Source organism: Zophobas morio, unplaced genomic scaffold, assembly GCF_036711695.1.
Source record: "Zophobas morio isolate AGI-343-1 ecotype UQ-CSIRO unplaced genomic scaffold, CSIRO_AGI_Zmor_V1 ptg000031l, whole genome shotgun sequence".
Taxonomy (NCBI): Eukaryota; Metazoa; Arthropoda; class Insecta; order Coleoptera; family Tenebrionidae; genus Zophobas; species Zophobas morio.
In genome coordinates, this window is record NW_026972136.1 from 826,076 (window position 1) to 845,541 (window position 19,466).

Below are 19,466 nucleotides of genomic sequence, written 5' to 3' on the forward strand. Positions count from 1 at the left end.
GGGTGGGTGAGCGGGGTTTATATTTTGCCTTTTCTTTTCTTAATATGCATAGTTTGCTTTGAAAAACACGATACTAAAAAACATGTCTTTAATTCCGTGTAAAGAAATAAGTATTTTGCTGTTAAGCTCCGCCCTCTTGGTTCTCGGCCAATAAAAAAAATCCTTACAATTGAGATAGGGTGGGTGGGCGGGCTTAACATTTTGCCTTTTTGTTTTAATATGTATAGATTTATTTTCACACCAAGAAGCTTAAAATATGTTTAAAATGGAAAATTTGTATAAGGGAATATCGATTTTGGAGTTAGGCTCCGCCCCATATTTCCTTGCAAAAATGTACTATTTTAACCATGTTTTAAGTTCTTGTTGTGAAAAGATGGCTGTGTGTATTAGGGAAAATAAGGCAAAATATAAGCACCCCCACCCGCCCTGTCTCAATTCTGATAATTTTTTTATTCGTCGTCACCCGAGGGGCGAGGCTTAATTGTAAAATCCGTATTTTTCTACGAGAAATTACCATGTGAAATATGTTCTTAAGTAATCGTATTTTACAAAGAAAACTAAATGTATTAATGAAAAACGCAAACTAAAAGAGAAGCCCCACCCATGCGTCTCGATCTCAACCGTGATGAATTTTTTATTCGTTGTTTGACCGAGGGGCGGAGCGTAATTGAAAAATCGATATTTCCCTATACAAATTTATCATTTTAAACATGTCTAAGTTTCTTGTTGTGTAAAGATGACTACACATATTAAGAAAACAAGGCAAAATGTAAGCCCGCCCACCCGCCCTATCTCAATTGTAATGATTTTTTTATTCGTCGTGAGCCAAGAGGGGCGGAGATTAATTGCAAAATCCGTTTTTCCTTAAAAAGTTTACCATTTTAAACGTGTTTTACGTTTCTAAGAATAAAAAAAATCATCACAATTGAGATGGGGTGGATGGGTGGGGTAAATATTTTGTCTTTTTTTCTTAATATATTCATGGTTTGTTGAATTTTTCAAAAAATACAAGAAATCCACTGATCCAAAAAATCAAAGAATGTAAAAAATTTAAGAAACCTAAGAAACTTAAAAACTCGAGAACTCCAACAATTCCAAAAATCCAAAAATCAGAAAATTAAATAAACAAGAAAAGATTATCAAAAAAAAATCAAGAAATCTAAAAACTTTAAAAAATCTAACAAAATCCAAAAAATGCAAGAAATGCAAATATCGAAAAAATCGATGTCTAAAAAATTAAAAAAAAAACAAAAACTAAGGAAACAAAAATCCAGTAATTTCAAAAATTCAAATATGGAAAATAATCCAAAAATCCAAAAAATACAATAATTCCAAATTTTCAAAAAACAGCAAATGAAAAAAAAAAGTATCAACTAAATTGAAAAACTTGAATAAATTCAAAAAAATAAAAAAACAAAATCTAAAAAATCTAAACAATCCAAATAATCAAAAAATTCATATAATTAAAAAATCTAGATAATCCAAAAATCCGAAAAACCTAAAAAACCGAAGAAATCCAAAAAACTCAAGACACTCAAAAATCTAATAATTGCAGAAATTCAAAAGATGAATAAGTATATCCAGAAAATCCAAAACAATGACAAAATTAAAAACATGCAAAATTCAAGTTTTTTCTTTTTTTTTTTTGGATAATTTTTGTTTTTTGTTTTATTTCTGTTTTTTTTTGGTTTTTTGGGCTTCTGAGTTTCTTGGACCTTTGAATTTTTGAATCATTTCAATTATTTAACTTATTGGATTTTTTAAATTGTGCGATTTTTTGGATTTCTTGAATTCCTTGGGGTTCTAGCATTTCTTGGGTTTTTGAATTTTTGGCGGATTTTGGATTTTTGGAGTTCTTGCATTTTTTGGACTTTTTGGATTTATTGAATTTTTCGATATTTTGGATAATTTTTGTTTTTTTTAATTTCCTGATTTTTTTGGATTTTGGGGATTTTTTTCTTGAGTTTCTTGGATTTTTCAGACGTTTGATTTTTCTCAATTCTTTGATTTTTTGGATACAAAAAACCGAAACGTGTTTTAAGTTTAAGAATAAAAAAAAATCATCACAATTGAGATGGGGTGGATGGGTGGGGTAAATATTTTGCTTTTTTTTCTTCATATATTCATAGAGTTGTTGAATTTTTTTAATTCTTTGATTTTTTGGATCTAACAAGTCAAAAAATACAAGAAATCCAATGATTCAAAAAATCAAAGAATGTAAAATATCTAAGAAACCCAAGAAACTTAAAAACTCAAGAACTCCAACAATTCTAAAAATCCAAAAATTAGGAAATTAAATAAACAAGAAAAAATTGTCCAAAAAAAAATCCAAGAAATCTAAGAACTACAAAAGAATCCAACAAATTCAAAAAGTCTAAAATACGCAAGAAATGCAAATAACCAAGAAATCGATAATGTCCAAAAATCAAAGAATTTAAGGATCTAAAAGTCCAAATATGGAAAATAACCCAAAAATCCAAAAAAAAAACTAGAAAATAAAAAACAAAACAATAAAAATTGCCCAGACGACAATAAATTGAATAAATCAAAAAAAATATATTAAAACCCAAAAAACAAAAAAATCTGAAATTTCGGAACAATTCAAAAAATCCAAAAAATTCAAGAATTCCATTGATTCCAGAAATCCGAAAAACCAATTAATCAAAAAAAGTCTAAGAAACCCAAGAAACTTTAAAAACTAAAAAATTCCAATAATTCCAAAAAATCCAAAAATCATAAAATTAAATAAATAAGAAACTAGATTATGCAAAAAAAAAATCAATAAATCTAAAAACTTCAAAAAATCTAAAGAAATCCAAAAAATGCAGGAAATGCAAATATCGAAAAAATCGATAATGTCAAAAAAATTAAAAAAAAACAAAAAATAAAAGAAACAAAAATCCAGTAATTTCAAAAATCCAAATATGGAAAATATCCCAAAAATCCAAAGAAATCTAGAAAATAAACAAAACAATAAAAATTGACCAGAAAACAATACATAAATTGAATAAATCCAAAAAAATATTAAAACCGAAAAACCAAAAAATCTGAAATCCGAACAATACAAAAAATTCAAAAAATTCAAGAACTCCATTGATTCCAGAAATCCGAAAACCTAGAAAAATCTAAGAAACCCAAGAAACTTAAAAAACTAAAGAAATCCAATAATTCCAAAAATTCAAAAAATCCAAAAATCACAAAAGTAAATAAACAAGAAGAGATTATAAAAAAAAATCAAGAAATCTAAACATTTCAAAAAATCTAACAAAATCCAAAAAATGCAAGAAAGGCAAATATCGAAAAAATCGATATGTCCAAAAAAATAAAAAAAGAAAACAAAAATCCAAATATGGAAAATATCCCAAAAATACAAAAAATAGAATAATTCCAAACTTCCAAAAATCAGCAAATGAAAAAAAAAATAAAATCATCAACAAAATCGAGAAACTTGAATAAATCCAAAAAATAAAAAAAACAAAATCTAAAAAATCTAAATAATCCAAATAATCAAAAAATCCATATAATCAAAAAAATCTAGATAATCCAAAAAATCCGAAAAACCTAAAAAGCCGAAGAAATCCAAGAAACTCAAGAAACTCAAAAGTCTAATAATTGCAGAAATTCAAGAAATCGAATATAACCAGAAAATCCAAAACAATGACAAAATTCAATTTTTTTCGACTTTTTTTGGATAATTTTTATTTTTTGTTTTTGTTTTATTTCTGTTTTTTGGGTTTTTGGGCTTCTGACTTTCTTGGACCGAATTTTTGAATCATTTCAATTATTTAACTTGTTCTTGAATTTCTTGGGTTTCTAGCATTTCTTGGGTTTTTGGATTTTTGGCGGATTTTGGGTTTATGGAGTTTTTGGATTTATTTGGATTTTTTGGATTATAGAATTTCTCGGGTTGCTTGGGTTCTTCGGATTTTTTAGACTCTTTGGATTTTTTGGATTTATTGAGTTTTTTGATATTTTGGATAATTTTTGTTTTTTTTTTTAATTTTCTGATTTTTTTGGACTTTCGGGATTTTTTTCTTGACTTTCTTGGATTTTTTAGATGTTTTAAATTTCTAAATTCTTTACAAGAAATCGAAGAAATGCAACAAATCGAAGAAACTGAAAAATCAAAGAATTTAAAGAATCCAAAGAAAATACAAGAACCCCAAAAATCCGAAAAAAAATAAAACTAAATAAATAAAATTTAATTATCCAAAAAAAACTAAGAAATCTTAACAATTCCAAAAGAAAGTCCAACAAAATTCCAAAAGTCCAAAAAATCGCAAGAAATGCAAATATCTAAAAAATCGATAATGTCCAAAAAATTGAAGATTCAAAATCCAAAAATCTAAAAAATCGAAGAAACCCAAAAAACCAGTAATTCCAAAATTCAAATATGGAAAATATCCCAAAATTTTCAAAAAAATAAAAAAAAAACAAATTGTCCAGAAAACGAAAAATTGAATAAATCCGAAAAAAAAGTAATGAACACAAAATCTGTAATATACGAACAATCCAAAAATCACAAAAATTCAAGAAATCCAATAATTGTTTTTAGTTTCTTGTAAAGAAATAAGTATTTTGCAGTTAAGCTCCGCCCCCTTGGTTCTCGGCGAATAAGAAAAAATCATTACAATTGAAATAGGACGGGTGGGCGGGCTTACATTTGGCCTGTTTTTAAAGTTAAAAGTTGGTCATTTCGAATGTCACCCCAACGGCGTGCTAACTTTCAACGGCACTGTCCACGACCTTTAAGGTCAATGCGAAAGATTATTAGTTGTAGAAACAAATGGCAGTCCTGAGAAGGACCGATTTTTGGTAATACTTCAAGGTAATCGACTTTTTATTCTGTGTTGTGCCTTTCATTGAATAGTAGTTATGGTAGATCAAGAAATACTACGAGTGGCGTGTATAACAATTTATATTTAATTTAAAATAATTTTTTTCTGGTCCCTGCTACCACTTAGGAACGTGAACTTTACACAGTGCAATAAATCATATTGTGAGTTATTCCCCATTTTTTAATTGCAGATATTTCGAAATCACCTTGTAGATTGTTCCCTATTAGTATTATTATTATCATCGGATGTTTGTCGAGAATTTCACGGTCGATGTATACGGCTCGGATAATTTGTTCATTGGTTCTCTATCTCTGCAAATTTAAATAAGTGCGAGGAGAAGCTCTTGAGATACGAGTCGAAGACCATAAACATGTGTTTATCCACTAAGTGACTACAGATTAATGTCTACTTTATTAATAAGAGTCGAGGCGCGATTCAGAAAAGTATTAGATGTCTGAAGTGGTTGCATGTGTTTTCTCGGTAGAAGTGAGTAGATGCCGATAAGGAAGGCTGTACTCGCAGATGTTTCCTCTTGTGCTTTAGGTTCCTTGACCGATTATGGACGTACAAGGGTAATGTATTTATAGGTGCACACCACGTCGAATAACTTCTCGGGATTTTTAATTAATTGAGGCATTCCATATGCTACTTGTCGTCGTTCTTTGTTGGCACGGATGAAAGCTGTACATGGAATAATGAAGATTAATGGAATGCATTGATCACGTGTCGCTTGGACGTTAGGCGCTTCAGAAACCGAATGTACAATTATTTGACCGAAAAGACCTAGGGTTTTTACGTTCGCGGAAGTTGATGACGCCATCTTAAAAATTACACATTTTTAATGTGTTTGTTTGACCCTATTAGAAGCCACGTACGCGTACATGTTAATCAAATTTTACCCACACAACGAACACGTTTTCTGAGAACGTCCCATAAACATAATTAATAGGTATATCGTTAGAGAAATGGCAACCGTAACTCGAACGTAAGAAAGTACGTCATAATTAGACATTAATAGAGATATAAGCAATATAATCACACATTCATTACAAACGAGTGCCCTGATTGGACATATAATAGCCACTCATTACCAAAGTACCTACGTTGTTTTTAACCATGAGCACACAGTTTACCCATGTTATTAAAACTTCCTGTAATACCCAGAGCCAGGAAATGAATTGATTTGGAAAGCTCGGAGCTTTAAAACGTTAAGAGGATTTCTGCGGAAAATTAAACCCAACATACACTCTATTGTACACAGTTGGTAACTCTGGAAGTTGTCCAACAAGGTACAAAAATGGCGACCGTGATCTTCGTATGAAAGTAAGTTTCTTTGAATGCCGCCTGCTTAGTTAAGTAAGAGATAAGAATTAGTTCGATTATTATGCATATTACGAAACGGTGCAGCTGCGCACTATATTGTCGACTAACATATACATATTTACAACATTATTCATACAACGGTCTCGCCATTACAACAATTTCTTTTTATATCCAGCGATTAATTTCAAAAGGGCTTAAAATTCCAGCAGGATAATAACTTTAAGCTTGCCATAAACCCGAAACGTCGAAATAACCCCTTTCCAAAGGCAACCATCACGCCCCTGCCAGCACCTTTGTTATTGCATCCATAAAAGTAACGAACAATTAGAATGCAACCCAGTTGTCGCAGCCTTTTAAACCGGGATCTACCTGCCTCATTTTTATTACCTCACCCTCTTCGCAGCATCTGGAATTCCATCGATAAAATTATTCAGTTTTCTTGAGCAAGGTGGCCGACTTTTAAGGAGGCTTGTTAAACTCGGGCTTTTCCAAACAACCGAAAACAAGTTTATTATTCTGGGAATAAACACAAACCGACCCATGAAAGTTTCGGCAGTTATATACCTCCTTATAACAAACTTGGTAGATTGGCATGTCCGGACGAATCCGATCTCCCGGAATAAAATTCCGAAGCACAAAATAGCGGCGCAATGAAAACAAACAGTCACCCTCTTAAAATTGCACCCATAAAAGTTTACTTTTACTGGCTTCTTTTGGCGGATGTGGGTCGTCACGTGTTGTAAAGATGCACGAATTTTGAATTTCGTGTTGTCACTGTCACCCAAAACGTAGGTAAATTTTTCAGCGCTTCGTTTTTCCCTCCTGTTTCAAAAGCAAATTAAACGCCCACTACAAATCCTATAATCTTCTCAATCACTCACGCTCCTCAAGCTAATTCCAATTTTATTAAAACAGAAAACATCTTATCGCTACAAAATGTACAAAGCCCCATGAATATTCATCAGTCCTCTTTACATTCCGCTCGAGCTAATCTCTTCTGGATGCAATTCCAATAAATGCACTCCCGAACTAAACTTTGTCGGAGTTTTCGCAGTGTGAAGGCCACTTCATCGCAGAGTTAATCAGTTACGTACACCTTTGTTTTTCTTGATATGCGTGCAGTTCAAACATGTTTACAATAGAATTGTAATTCCTGCAGATCGACGCGATTGCGTACACTTTCCTCGGGCCCGAGGCCGCCGCTAAGGTGAATTTTCCACGTAAAAAATTAATTCGTTTGTTGACATCCTGGCCAGGAACTTTATTACAACGTCGGTGGGAATTATTAGATGAGTTAGGATGGCTCGCAACTTTATGGACGACATAAAAATTCGCCGGATGAAATTATGATGTCGCAAAGAAAAACGTGAAAACCACTTAAAAAATTCATAGAATTAAACGAGTTTTCCTGGTGCGCGGCCAACATGGACAGACACGATGGCGGTTCAGAAGATGAATGAACAACACGAATACAAGGCTGGGTTGGTGGATTTATTTTATAATAAATAAAAAATATGTAGTCAAGGTACCCTTTGGAATCGAAATCATACAGTATGTTAATTTTATGACAGTTAAATCGGGTGATTTGTAAAATTTATGCTCTAGTTGGCCATGACGCTACATCGTTTATGTAATTTTTCTTGACCTGTAGTTTTTTTGTCGATGTTGATTTTCAGGTCATCGTTGCTTCATATTTCTGTCCGCTTTTTCAATTCGGCCTCCGAATCGCTTTTGCTGTCACTAATGACTTAATGAGTATCAGATCATTTACATATAATAGCTCATTTGCCTCGAGTGGTTGTAGTTTGTGTCTCTCAAGAACACAACATTGGTTTCACTTTTGATTTTGCGCACTAGTTCATCCATTGGCATATTGAAGAGTAGCAGACCAAATATCCGTCTTGTCTTACACCCACGTCTGTTGCAATCCTGTGATGTACTTCCTCCTTATATGTAACACATTTTCAGTCACAGGATATGAATTTTTTCGTTTACTTTCAATGTTTTCTGTTCAACTTATTTAATTACTGCTCTAATTTTTTGTACTCAAAAATTCACTCACATAGTAGATTGCACGTAATTACATGAAATATAAGTATATTCGGTCCATTTTGCTCCCTTGTAGCTTAATTAATTAAATCAGTCCTTTCCTCCATTTCGAGATGACAAAATCGATCAAATTTCATTCTCTTTTAACGCAAGTGCTTAGTAGCCGAACGTGCTAATAGTAGAATTTTTTCCAAATATAAACAAAAACAGTCGAAGTTAGGCATGTACTGAGACATTGAGAAAACATTTTTCCCATGGGTTATTTGTTTCAAATGTATTTCATATTGTTCCTAAGTGACGTTTTTATTCTGTCTGTGTCTGTATTTCTGAGTGCAATATCATATGAGTTCTTCTTTCTCGCGAATTTTTTCATTTTTTTTTCATTTTTTTTTTAATGCGAAAGAATCTCTTTTACTTTTTCACACTCCAGATTCTACTAGTTTCCACTCCCACTCGACAGAAGAACCTAATTAGCCCCGCCCACCCACCCTGTCTCTATTTCAGTGAATAATTTTATCTGGTCCGAATGAAATGAATGATCAGAACTGAACAGAAATAAAATTAGTCACTAGAATCAGAAGAGCACGGGTGGGTGGGCGAGGTTAGTATAAAGTTTTTACTTTGTTCACATTCTAGATTCTACCAATTTCCACTCCCACTCGACAGAAGAATATAATTAGCCCCGCCCACCCACCCTGTCTCTATTTCAAATGAATAACTATCTGCTCCGAATGAAATGATTGATCTATACTGAACAGAAATGAAATTAGTCACTAGAATGAGAAGAGCACGGGTGGGTGGGCGGGGTTAATACTTGCTACAATAAGGCTGATTTTGGCAAATGACATACCTTCTAAGAAAATAGAGGGCGGGTGGGCGGTACTAGTACTTGCTCAGATAACACTGATTTTGGCAAATAACACACCCTCTAGGAAAATAATGGGAGGGTGGGCGGGGTTGGTACTTGCTAAGATTTTTTTCTAAAAAGACCAAAGAATCTCATTTTCCTTGACCAATAAACTCCTAGCAATCGAATGGTATAAAGTTTTTACTTTGTTCACATTCTAGATTCTATCGGGTTCGACTCCCACTCGACAGAAGAATATAATTAGCCCCGCCCACCCACCCAGTCTCTATTTCAGGGAATAACTATCTGCTCGGAATGAAATCAATGATCTTATACTGAACAGAAATAAAAGTAGTCTCTAGAATGAGAAGAGCACGGGTGGGTGGGCGGGGCTAGTACCTGCTACGATAAGGCTGATTTTGGCAAATGACATACCTTCTAAGAAAACAGAGGGCGGGTGGGCGGGGCAAGTACTTGTTCAGATAAGACTGATTTTGGCAAATAACATACCCTTTAAGAAAATTGAGGGCGGGCGAGCGACCGGGTTTATTACTGGCTAAGATTTTTTTATAAAAGACGAAAGAATCTCATTTTCCTTGACCAATAAACTCCTAGCAATCGATTAGTATAAAGTTTTTACTTTGTTCACATTCTAGATTCTATCAGTTTCCAATCCCACTCGACAGAAGAATATAATTAGCCCCGCCCACCCACCCTGTCTCTATTTCAGTGAATAACTATCTGCTCCGAATGAAATGATTGATCTATACTGAACAGAAATGAAATTAGTCGCTAGAATGAGAAGAGCACGGGTGGGTGGGCGGGGTTAGTACCTGCTACGATAAGGCTGATTTTGGCAAATGACATACCTTCCAAGAAAACAGAGGGCGGGTGGGCGGGGCAAGTACTTGTTCAGAGAAGACTGATTTTGGCAAATGACACGCCCTCTAAGAAAATTGAGGGCGGGCGGGCGGCGGGGTTTCAGTACTGCCTAAGATTTTTTTATAAAAGACGAAAGAATCTCATTTTCCTTGACCAATAAACTCCAAGCAATCGAATGGTATAAAGTTTTTACTTTGTTCACATTCTAGATTCTATCAGTTTCCACTCCCACTCGAGAGAAGAATCCAATTGGCCCCGCCCACCCACCCTGTCTCTATTTCAGTGAATAACTATCTGGTTCGAATGAAATGGATGATCTAATACTGAACAAAAATAAATTTAGTCACTAGAATGAGAAGAGCACGGGTGGGTGGGCGGGGTTAATACTTGCTACGATAAGGCTGATTTTGGCAAATGACATACCTTCTAAGAAAACAGAGGGCGGGTGGGCGGGGCAAGTACTTGTTCAGATAAGACTGATTTTGGCAAATGACACACCCTCTAAGAAAATTGAGGGCGGGCGGGCGGCCGGGTTTCAGTACTGCCTAAGATTTTTTTATAAAAGACGAAAGAATCTCATTTTCCTTGACCAGTAAACTCCAAGCAATCGAATGGTATAAAGTTTTTACTTTGTTCACATTCTAGATTCTATCAGTTTCCACTCCCACTCGACAGAAGAATATAATTAGCCCCGCCCACCCACCCTGTCTCTATTTCAGTGAATAACTATCTGCTCCGAATGAAATTAATGATCTATACTGAACAGAAATGAAATTAGTCATTAGAATGAGAAGAGCAAGGGTGGGTGGGCGGGTTTACTACTTGCTACGATAAGGCTGATTTTGGCAAATGACATACCTTCTAAGAAAATAGAGGGCGGGTGGGCGGGGCTAGTACTTGCTCAGACAACACTGATTTTGGAAAATATAACACCCTCTAAGAAAATAGTGGACGGGTGGGTGGGGTTAGTACTGGCTAAAATGTTTTTCTAAAAAGATGAAAGAATCTCTGGTACTCGCTAAGATAAGACTGATATTGGTACATGATATATCCTCCAATTCTAGATCAGTTTTCACTCCAACTCGACAAAAGAATCTAATTAATTTAATTCTTTCCATCGAACTTTTGGCAAATGACACACCCTCTAAGAAAATTGAGAGCGGGCGGGGGCCGGGTTTAGTACTGGCTAAGATTTTTTTACAAAAGACGAGAGTTTCTCATTTTTCTTGACTAGTAAACTCCAAGGAATCGAATGGTATAAAGTTTTTACTTTGTTCACATTCTAGATTCTATCAGTTTCCACTCCCACTCGACAGAGGAATATAATTAGCCCCGCCAACCCACCCTGTCTATTTCAGTGAATAACTTTATCTGCTCCGAATGAAATGAATGATCTTATACTGAACAGAAATAAATTTACTCACTAGAATGAGAAGAGCACGGGTGGGTGGGCGGGGTTAGTACTTTCTACGATAAGGCTGATTTTGGCAAATGACATACTTTCTAAGAAAATAGAGGGCGGGTGGGCGGGGCAAGTATTTGTTCAGATAAGACTGATTTTGGCAAATGACATACCTTCTAAGAAAATAGAGGGTGGGTGGGCGGGGCTGGTACTCGCTAAGATAAGACTGATATTGGTACATGATATATCCTCCAATTCTAGATCAGTTTTCACTCCAACTCGACAAAAGAATCTAATTAATTTAATTCTTTCCATCGAACTGTTTGTTTCCACTTGGTTTTTAAATTTTTAAAACAGTCTTGAGAATCTTTTTTTTTTACATTTGGTTGCCATATTTTGTTTTTTGTGCTTCTATATTGTACTCCTCAATTTTTTTCCTAGCTTAAATTTTGTTTTGAAAGATAAAGCAAATAATAAAGCTAATTATTATAATATCGCTTCTTTTTTTTTGCAGAAAATTTCTTTTTAGCACTTTTTCTACGACCACTAGGTAAATCACCGCTTATCAAAAATCGCACTTGTTTTGGATACTGTCATGTTTTCACGACGTTTCATGACCTGTAGAGTATGAAAAAATAGATCTCGCGTTTCCGTATGTCTGTCGTCTGTATGTGTCGATTTTTATTAGAGAAATAGTCTCATTTGCCAAAATCAATCTTATCTTAGCAGGTACTAGCCCCGCCCACCCACCCTCTCTTTTCTTACAAGGTATGTGATTTGCCAAAATCGGTCTTATCTAGGCAGCTACTAGCCCCGCCCACCCACCCTCTCTTTTCTTCGCAAAATTAAAATTTTATAAATTCTCTAGAAAGTTATCAATTGTTTCAATAATATTTGTTGTTATATTTAGTGTACTTTTTTGTTTCAACTTCTTTTTATGATGTCCTTTCGTTAAAATTTTACTTATCGAATGTTAAGTTAGCCAGGTGATGATGTTATTACATCGATGATCCCCGAAATTGTAGGACTAATTGTTGTGACATTTTTGATCTATTTTAAAAATAATCCTCACCAGAAAATTGATTATGTCATGTCAAAATTTTGCCAAGCACTTCCCTATTATTATTGTCACCGTTTCCGTAATTCTAGATTTTTTTTTATTTTTATTTTTTTTTACTCGTTAGTCTTTATTGTGAATTATATATTATTGTAATTATGCACGAAATGAACAGAATAAATTAAGCTATTTCAAAGTCAAATTCTGATCTGAACAGTTTCGAGTGGGCAGAAACCACATACAAAACGATCCAAAATGTGGTCGACCTTCCAAAAATTTATTTTCGTGTTTGTAGTGGCACAGAAAACGGCCAGAAAATGTGTCGCTCGTGTTGCTGTCGTATACATTCCACTGGGTGTCATAATGCTCCCTTTTGCCCCTAGGGCTATACTATACATCCGTCACGTTTACTGCAGCGTCCGTTACTCCTGGTATAATACTTTTTAATTCAGACACCAGTTTTTCCTTTTTCCTTTACAGTCCTCGTACGTTCCGCGTCTGTTTCGCGGATTTTATGTATATTTTTATTGTCGATTTCCTTGGTCACGTCGTCGATCATTTCCTGTGCTGTTTCCGGATCTCCGTCGAATGGCTCATTGTTTAGTAGTTTTGTGGAAATGTGACGACAGTTTCGCCGAATTCAATTTTCGATATATTCGGATGTATTAGATGATACTAATGGCAACAACAAGACAAAAAAGGAGCAAAGCACAAAGAACATTTCAAGATTTCTTGATTGCGGTATATCAATTCTATAGGTCTAGTGTGTTAGGATAACTGTTAATTGACTTGTTCGGATTGAATGTCTTCGCCAGTTTTAGTCAGAATTTTCTAGTTATTATTATTATTTTTAAAGAAAGACGATAATGGCGCAACCACAAAGTACCCCTTATCACTTTTTTACGTGCGGTACTTCCGCTCACCTATCATTTAGGTCGCCGTTGATTTTCACGCAAACCACGTCGCACTACAGCTGCCAACCACGCGCCCTTGGGGCCCGTAAATCCCGCACCCTTTCGCCAGATGTGCAAGCCCCTTCGGTACCACCGCTTCCTTGTCGCCTCTCTTTACCTGGATCGTCAGGACCTTGGTGGTCGCAGCCGCATCCACGACGGTCCGTTGAGAAACCGGCGAGATCACTCTCTCTTTTGCCCCCCTGGGTCTCCTGTGCCCCGCCAAAGTTACCGGTCGGTCCTCCGCAACAGCACGGTACGACCAGTCGTCCGGTCGCGCGTTCTTGCATCGACATCGAAGAGTGGTTCCGTGCGTTCGTTCGGCCTGTGCTGTGCATAACTCACACAATTTCCACGCTGGATTTTGGCGTGTGCGGTTGGTGATGATAGTGCAGATCGTCCTCCGGTGAAGTTCGTGTCCTGGAGTCCGCCGGTGTGATTGACCGAGTGCCAGTGTTTTTGTGGTGGTGATGTGAGGCTCGGATTATGGTAATTGGCAGTCGCTGGGTCGTGTCTCCGAGTGGATCGCCGGGGTAATCCTGCGGGCTGACGGTGGTACTTTGACAAACGGACTATTATATAATGACAATTTGTTTGTCAATTTCGTTTGTAAAAGTCAATTGTCTTCCGGATTTAATGAGTAATTCGAGGCATACGTGCTAGGATTGCCTTGGATCTCGGATCTGTACCAGTCGTGTCACACCGGTTTGTTAATTGGAGTTGTGTTTATTTACATTTCGGATCAAGTGCGTGTTATTTTTTGGAAGCATGTCGAGTAATGTTCTTTTTGAGTTGGCGGTTGCCGTATTATGCAATTAGTTTCGGATTATGGCTCCGGGAAAAAAGTGGAAATTGTTTTGGTACGATTTCAAGGGTACTGTGCTATTATTCGTTGTAGTTGGTAATCGAGCACCGGAAGGTTAATCACGAGTTAATCATTATCGACAAAAAAGAAATTAACATAGTGTGCGTGCAAGTAATAAATAATAATAACAGATGTGTGACACGGGTAGAGTCACTTCGGAAAAATTCTGATTGATCGTTGGGGTTCGCTTTAATTGGAATGGTGAGATTGCTCGGTGTTGTGTCTTGAGGGTAACCATTGGCTGCTTAAATAACGGTTAAAATCGACGTCCCATATTTCTTTCTAATTTATTTCTTACGAATTCATCTAAATATCGGTTCACTCTACCCTTGAACCTTTTTGGTCGTCGTTTTTGGAACCATCTACGACACACCTAGTTCTCGCGGACGACGAACTATTGTTTCATCGGCGATAAAAAGTTGTCCAGCGGTTTCGACCATCCGAAGGTGAATTCTCGTTCTGTTTACGTATATCCATAATTTCGAGAGAGCAGCTATTTATAGGTGTATGCAGCGAAGAATTAATTCTACATTTGCAAACAAGTCATGCGTGGTTGTGAATCAGAATAAGACATTGCTTCTCTATTTTAGATTCGCTTGATTAACAGCCGAAGAGGTGTTAAAATTGTCTTGTGTGTACTTTGGTTTGTCAAAATGTAATCGGTGTCCTGCAAGGTTAATACGATTCATTAACCCGACTTGCCTGGTTTTCGGATGTTTCTGAATAACTGAAACGCTTGTTTCAGGTTGTGTAATGCGTGTATGCACGTATGAAATTATTTTCAGGTTTGAGTTCGTGTGGTGTGATTCATGCGGAAACTTTGAGACCGCGTGTTAAAAATTCCAATTTTTTCATGTGTGTTTTGTTGGCGAAACCGCAAATTAATTTTTTTCGGAGTCGGAGTACGTCAATTTTATCGAAAAACAAAATTAAGCTATTGTTGTGGCAGCAAATTCTCGGTTTGTGTTAATAGTGTGTTATTTTGGAGTCGTGGCAGCTTTGAAAAATAATCAAATTGGATTTGTCTGGGATCGATTTTTTTCTTTCGTTTTTAAACTTTTAATTGCTGAACTGATTATCAGATTTTTTTCTTTATTTACGGAAATCAAAACAATATCAATTCTTATTTTTTTTCTAGATATTTTGTAAAAGGTGAATAAATAAATATGTGTATTTGCCATTGCCATGTTTTCTTGTAGATTTTCTATATTGTGAAATAATAGGTCTCCCGTTTCTGTTTTGTCTGTTGTCTGTGTCGGATGTAATAAAAATTAAAAAATTTGTTTTTATGATAGTACCGCTTTATGTATTATGATTGACCCATCACCGACAGTACTAATCTATTGTAAAAGAAGTTGACTTTTACACATCATAAAATCGAATTAGAACTGGGGAAACTATAATAATATAACGTTTATTCCCATCCCCACGACACTGAAAGCACAAGATGTTTGCAGACGCGTTTCGCCAACCACGTTGGCATTATGTATACAAAGCTCAACTATAGATAATGCCAACTTGGTTGGCGAAACGCGTCGCCAAATATTTTGGGTTTTCGGTCTTGTGGGGACCAATGTTATTAAAAAAACGAAAAATGTAGGTACTTGATAATTCGAAAATATCCAAAAATTAAAAAACGAGCAATTGAAAAATCGAAAATAAAAATTGAAAAGCTCAAAAATTTTCTACATTAAAAACTCGGAAAATTGGTATTCGAATAACTACAAAATAAAGCTCGAAAATGGAATAATCGAAAAATTGGTCAAACCGAAGCGTTTATAAAATTCGAAAAATTGAAAAATTAAAAATAGATAAATTGAAAAATCTAAAAATTGAAAAATTGAGAAGAACAATAGAAACATTTATAAATTCAAAACTTGAAAGCTCGAGAAATTGAAAATTAGAAAAATTGAAAATGGAAAAATTATAAATCGAGAAACTGAATTTCGAAAAACTGCAAAATAAAAATCAAAAAATGAAATAACGGAAAAATCGAACAATTTAAAAGCGAGAAATCGAAAAATTAAAATCAACAAATTGAAAATTTTCAGGCAATAACTCTGTCGTTAAGGGTATAGTTTTGGAAATTTCATTCTACCTTATACAATTTTATTGACAATAACGAGACGGCCAGTAGTAAACCCACCCATACTCAATTTTCTTAGAGGGTGTATCATATGCCAAAATCAGTCTTATCTAAGCAAGTACTAGCCCCGCCCACCCACCCTCTATTTTTCCTAGAGGATATGCCATTTGCCGAAATCAGTCTTATCTTAGCGAGTACTAGACCCGCCCACCCCCCCTCTGTTTTCTTAGAAGGACGTCATTTGTCGAAATCAGTCTTATCTCAGCAAATACTAACCCCGCCCACCCGCGCATTTCTCATTCTAACGACTAATTTTATTTCTGTTCGCTATAAGATCATTCATATCATTCGGACCAGATCAAATTAATCACTGAAATGAAGGCGGGGTGGGTGGGCGGGGCTAATTAGTTTCTTTTGTCGAGTGGGAGTGGAATCTAATAGAATATAGAGTGTGAAAAAGTAAAAGCTTTATATAGTTTTGGAAATTTCATTCTACCCTATAAAATTTTACAATGGTAAGAAATATTTATGGCTTGCACCAGTTCACCTGAGTTTGTCGGAGAACATTTAGCAGGTAGTTGTACTCACAAAATAACGGTGGTCTCTGTCCGGAGCTGGATTATTCTGCTTTCTAACTTCTGGGGATTACCGGCACGCGACAACTTTAAGTTGTAAATATCTCTTGCTATTGTACTACTCTCCGTCTCCTTATTGCCAATAAAATTTTATAGGGTAGAATGAAATTTCCAAAACTATACTAGGATCAAAGTTGAGAGTTCTGACCGACATTAAATGGAATAATCGAAACATCGAACAAACCGAAGAGTTTATAAAATTCGAAAAATTGAAAAATTAAAAATCGAGAAATTGATAAATCTAAAAGTCAAGAAATTGAAAAATCTAAAAATTGAAAAATTGAGAAAAACAATAGAAAAATTTATAAATTCAAAACTTGAAAGCTCGAAAAGTTGAAAAATAGAAAAATTGGAAATGGAATAATTAAAAATAGGGAAAAATTATAAATCGAGAAACTGAATTTCGAAAAACTGCAAAATAAAAATAAAAAAAAATCGAAAAATAAAAATCAACAAATTGAAAAATTTCAGGCAATACCTCTGTCGTTAAGGGTATAGTTTTGGAAATTTCATTCTACCCTATACAATTTTATTAACAATAACGAGACGGCCAATACTAAAACCACCCTTCCGCACTCTATTTTCTTAGAGGGTGTGTCATTTGCCAAAGTCAGTCTTATCTGAGCAAGTACTAGCCCCGCCCACCCACCCTCTATTTTCTTGGAAGGTTTGTCTTTTGCCAAAATCAGTCTTATCTCAGCAAGTATCAGGCCCGCCCACTATTTTTTTAGAGGATATGTCATTTGCCGAAATCAGTCTTATCTTAGCGAGCACTAGCCCCGCCCACCCGCCCTCTGTTTTTTTAGAAGGTATGTCATGTGCCAAAATCAGTCTTATCTCAGCAAGTACTAACCCCGCCCATCCGTGCTCTTCTCATTCTAACGACTAATTTTATTTCTGTTCGCATAAGATCATTCATTTCACTCGGACCAGATAAAATTAATCACTGAAATGAAGGCGGGGTGGGTGGGCGGGGCTAATAACTTTCTTTTGTCAAGTGGGAGTGGAATCTAATAGAATATAGAGTGTGAAAAAGTAAAAGCTTTATATAGTTTTGGAAATTTCATTCTACCCTATAAAATTTTACAATGGTAAGAAATATTTATGGCTTGCACCAGTTCACCTGAGTTTGTCGGAGAACATTTAGCAGGTAGTTGTACTCACAAAATAACGGTGGTCTCTGTCCGGAGCTGGATTATTCTGCTTTCTGACTTCTGGGGATTACCGGCACGCGACAACTTTAAGTTGTAAATATCTCTTGCTATTGTACTACTCTCCGTCTCGTTATTGCCAATAAAATTTTATGGGGTAGAATGAAATTTCCAAAACTATACTAGGATCAAAGTTGAGAGTTCTGACAGTACGAATTTTTTTCGTATCTTTTCCGGGCTTGGTTAAATTGGATCTTAACAAGAATGCTACTATTGTTTCGGAATTTACGCTGTTCACCTACAATCTTGGTACAGTACGAAATTTTTTTGTGAATTTTTTATTATCCGACTTGTGTATTGGGACTACGTGCAGATCTAACCAAAATTTGTCTTATGATTCTCACTAACAATTTGATGACATCGTCAGATTTTCTCATAAATAAATGATGTTTAAATTTTATAAAATACTCTAATCCTGTAATTGTAGTTTATGAATCCGCCTTGAGTTTTTACCCTAGCCATCCAGGTTTTGGCAAAAAATCACAATCACATACTAATGTTTTATACGAAAACTGGATTTATTTAATTGTACTTCAGGGGCGAGGGAAGTTCTATCTAATAACTGACAAATGGGTTCTTCCACTTTCTCTTGACGGCCAAAAATTTGTCTGACCATCTTCATCAACGATTCGCTAGTACGTGCTGTATAAATTTTATAAAATATCATGCTCCTGTACTTGTGGTTTATGTATTTGCCTTGATTTTCTTATTATTGTAGCTGATCTTTACCATACGTAACATGGCTCAAAGGGTTTGGGAGTTCGATCTTCGATAAATCGATTTTTTTCTTTCCATTGTGAGTGGTTTATCTATGTATACATATTTCTACTTTAAACCATAGGGGTTATTTTAATTGTCAAATTTTTCGAAGAAGCTGAATTTGTTGGAATGTAGTTCAGGGGATGTAAATAACCTTGGACTCCAGTAAAAAAAAATGTACAGGTGGTTCTAATCCCACAGGACCTGAAAAGGAAGGGTCAATTGCGCGCTGGGGTCAGAAAAATCTCCATAAATTTTAAGGATTAATAGCATCAACCGTTATTATCTGTTCTAATGGTACTACGTGGGTGTAGTCATTTAAAAATAAATAAGTATTAGGACAAATAATTAACACTTTAAAGACACAATTGCATACGTATTTATTTATAAATCACTAGATATGTCTATAGGGCTGAAAGTTTTTTCATTGTTCTTTAATTTTCTACCAATAGTAAAACCTTGTTAAAAATAAAACAGAGGAAATTATTTTTATCTTTTTACATATTAATCCGAAACGCTTTTTACTAACTAAATTACTAAGAAAATGATAGAACTACAA

The 19,466-nt window shown here is 35.0% G+C and overlaps 1 protein-coding gene across 8 annotated transcripts in view; it reads left to right on the forward strand.

Annotated features, from left to right (window-relative positions):
- Positions 1-13,606: 13,606 nt before the first annotated feature.
- LOC135139543 (disco-interacting protein 2) overlaps positions 13,607-19,466 on the forward strand; it is a 309,775-nt gene continuing 303,915 nt past the window's right edge. For 5 of the 8 annotated variants that reach the window (XM_064069816.1, XM_064069817.1, XM_064069819.1 and 2 more), the window contains exon 1: positions 13,607-13,840. The gene's annotated coding sequence lies outside the window, so the exon portion shown is untranslated. The remainder of the gene's footprint in view (positions 13,841-19,466) is intronic. The other 3 variants (XM_064069821.1, XM_064069822.1, XM_064069823.1) reach the window with 2 other exon arrangements.